The sequence below is a fragment of the Sinocyclocheilus rhinocerous genome, unplaced genomic scaffold, assembly GCF_001515625.1.
Source record: "Sinocyclocheilus rhinocerous isolate Xijiao unplaced genomic scaffold, SAMN03320098_v1.1 scaffold1523, whole genome shotgun sequence".
Taxonomy (NCBI): Eukaryota; Metazoa; Chordata; class Actinopteri; order Cypriniformes; family Cyprinidae; genus Sinocyclocheilus; species Sinocyclocheilus rhinocerous.
Genome location: NW_015641012.1, coordinates 610003 through 613895, shown reverse-complemented (window position 1 = coordinate 613895; position 3893 = coordinate 610003). Strand labels below are relative to the sequence as shown.

Sequence of the window (3893 nt, the reverse complement as noted above, 5' to 3'; positions counted from 1 at the left end):
GGGGCCGCCCAGAACAGGCAAGCCATGAAGACAAGGGCAGGGACAAAAGGCCTGACCGAGGGGGCCGTCCAGAGCATGCAAGCCATGAAGACAAGGGCAGGGACAAAAGGCCTGAGAGCGGCCCTGAGTTACCCTACCGTGGCTTTGTAAAAATACCCCCCTCTATTTATCCAATCTGTCCCTTCCTTCCACCATGTCTCTGCCAGGGCCCTTCAGACCATGTATCCCCTCCTCCTCCTCCTCCTCCTCCTACTCAGTAATTAACACTAAAATCTGCTGAGGAACTCTTAACATTCAAAACTGAACAACATGAGAATGTTCAGTCCAATAAATATTCTTTACTGACCTGTGTGGTTGAGTGATAATGCTCTCAAAACATAGCTGAATAGGTATATGTATATACTGAGGTATAGCTACTAGGTATATGTATATACTCATGTATAACTGTAAATAAAAGTGGGGATACCCGAAAAAGAAATTGCCAAGAACAATGTAACAAAATATAAAATGTGAAAACATCAACCAACATACAACAGAAGATGTGAAAACATCAACCTCTGTACATTGAGTGGGCTCATATGAGAAATCCAATTTTCCTTAATCATCAAGCTATCTTATCTCAAAAGATCAAGAAAACATACTGTAACTTATGTCCTTAGTCCAAAAAGACCATTTGCTGTAGTGATAAACACATCAATACACAATCAGCCACACTTACAGTTACAAAGATAAAGCAGAATGGATGCTATTATTCTTTAATATCTAGCAGTTAACCACAACTTTAGAAACAAGTGGCTGAAGTTTATTTTTAAAAGATCTGATTTCAATCTGGGGCCAGTTGCATAAAAGGGTTAGACTAGTTTTAAAAGTTAGTCATCTTTTTTTGTTTTTTATTTTAAGACTGGTCATATTTTTTTTACATTATGCAGCTGGCCCCTGATCTTAACAGTAATGATGTAATTCAATGTGAGTAGCACATTTCGGCGTGCATTGTCGCAATATAACAGACATTGCCACACACTTAAGTGTGGTTCAGTTAAAAACTATATTAGACAGAAAACTTAACAATGTACTATATGATATAGAACTTTGAGATCAGCACAGCTCATGTGAAAGGGATGTTTCTTAAAAGCACAGCAGAAAACAAACCTGTTCATTTTTTTTTCTTCACATTACACATCGACTTAACAATATGTCATTTCATGTCATGTCATATCATATCATGTAATATCACGTGATGTCACATCACATGCCACAGTATCACACGACCCTTTTAATCACAAAATGCTGTGTTCACAACATCTCTACAACAGCAACAACAACATGATAATGTTCTTGCAGCTGCAAGTATCACAGTCCACAAATCACTGTGACAATGTTATGTTTACATGGAAGAGTAAAAAAAAAACAAGCAAAGTTTAGGAATCAAAACACATCTGAAAATAGGTTTGTTTTCCCATCGGATAGTTTCATGTTGTCTTAGAAGAAGATTAGTTGATCTAAAAAAAAGAATCAGAAGACAAGGTTTCAGGATTCATTCTTAGAAAACAGTGCCCTAAAATCTCACGGTTTATGGGTTGGAGACCAAGTGTCATGTCCCAGGCAAGAAAAACAGGAGAAATGGTGAAATCCAAAATCTTGAAGAGTACCCAATATGGTTTTACTAATAAAAAAAAATAAAAATAACTGTTCTGCATTTTGTTCTGCATTTTAACAGCCTTTTCAGCTGACAGTCCCATGGACATTGCTAGGCTGTTATGTACATGAACAGAGTTCACAGAGTGACCAGTCACCTGTACAAGTTTTGTACAGATTGATTGCTGCATTCCTGACCTGCGGGTGTCGCTGTTGGACAGTGTTATTCCTGCTTCCTGTTTGCAGTGCTGCTGGTTTGTGATTGTAGCTTCGTGTAGCTTTGTTTTTCTGTAAAATCTCTATTACTCTCTGTTGTTTAAAGTGATAAATATAACTTAATTCCCACCATATTTCTGATATTATCTATCAGCCTAATCTGATTCATTTGATTGTTCGCTTTTATTCTAAAACCACGAGTGCAGCACATCTTCAGCGCGTTAGCATTCGTTAGCTTGTCATTACTGTCACCGATGGAGTTTTGGTTCCTTGCCGCTGTCGCCTTTGGCTTGCTTAGTTGGGGACACTTCATTTCCGGCGATATCGTTGACTTGATTGCAAAGATACTATTTAAACTGAACTGAGCTGGATGATGACATCACTGAATTCAATGATGAACTGCCTTTAACTGAAAAATTAGTGTTTACTATTGTCATTTTTGCATTATTGACACACTATTTTCCTAATTAATGCTGTTCAGTTGCTTTGACACAATCTGTATTGTTAAAAGCGCTATATAACTAAAGGTGACTTGACTTGACTTGACAAGTATAGCTGTACTGTGAGACTAGGTAATAAACAATCACCAGCCAGCTGGGTTTTATCAAGTGACCCTCTCTTGACAGTGCCTGCCTCCAAAATCAGAGAACAGTGCCCAGATTGGCCTGTACAGCTCCCTGAAGATCATGATTATTAAATAATATATTTTCTCATTCTCTGTGATAAGAAACAACATGGAACCAAAGAGGCAAGTTATTTCAAACATGACTGATGTTATATAGTGATTTTGGAAAACATTATATTAATTTCATAAATTGCCATGTTTGATGCTGTGATAAGCAAACATACAAGCTATTCTTGTTGCCAGGAGCAATTGTTTTATAACAAATTTTGAAAAGTAAGTCCATGTAAGATTATGTGAATGTTTTTAAGAAGTGCAAAAGCAAAGAAGGGTAAGTGAAAGGTTTGATCAAAGAAATGAGGGATTAAAAAAATGGGGTATGGGTAAGGTTGGGCATCGTTAGAATTTTAATGATTCTGATTTCAGATTCTGCTTATCGATTCTGATTCTTATCTATTTCTAATTTTGATTCCAATAAGGTAAAGCAAACTAAAAAAAAAAAAAAAAAAATCCTGAATGCTTTAAAATCTTATAAAATCACTTTTTCTGTGCGTGTGCTTTGGATGTGTGTGCAGTGCAGAAAACAGAGCGCGAGTCGTCTTGTGCTTAAATGGTTTAAAGTCATGTTAAAATGTGCACAAAGGAATCGATAAGAGGAATCTAAATTTTAATTTTGTAACAAGTCAAGACAAGTCACCCTTACCAAAAAGAAGTATACTTGAACTTTACTTTAGTACACTTAAAATAAAATTGAAGTATATTTTTTAGGTATACTATATGTAGTAAGTATACAAATATCAATGTACTAGTAGTATACTTGTAAGTGTACTTTTTCAATACTCCTTGGGTCTAAATTGGAGATGGTCCTCACTGCAGAACACAAGATCCAGAGGGCGTGGTTGGATCCAGATCCAACTCCTTCCACCTTACATATACCTAAACCCACCCGTCTCCACCCCCTGATCCCTAAACCTACCAATCTTCACCCCCTATATTATACTGCAAGTATTCTCGTAAGTTTTCTTTAAAAAGGTCATATGATGTTGCTAAAAATAACATTATTTTGTGTATTTGGTGTAATGAAATGCGTTTTAAGGTTCAAAAAACACATTATTTTCCAAATACTGTACATTATTTTTTCTCCTATGCCCCGCCTTTCTGAAACGCGTCGATTTTTACAAAGCTCATAGGTCTGAAAAGCGAGGTGTGCTCTGATTGGCCAGCTATCCAGTGCGTTAAGATTGGCCGAATACCTCAAGCGTGTGACGGAAATGTTACGCCCCTACCATACTGTGATGCAGAGTCCGGCCGGAGCGACGAGACAAAAACATTAAAACCCATTATAAACGAAGCATTTGTTGCATCCAGCGGGGACATAATTACGGATTATAATGACTTATACTGTCTTTTTACATGTTGC

General features: G+C 37.0%; 1 protein-coding gene across 1 annotated transcript in view; it reads left to right on the top strand.

The window, feature by feature from the left end:
* LOC107753503 (serine/arginine repetitive matrix protein 1-like) overlaps positions 1-3893 on the top strand; it is a 50231-nt gene that overhangs the window by 23518 nt on the left and 22820 nt on the right. The gene's annotated exons all lie outside the window — the stretch shown is intronic.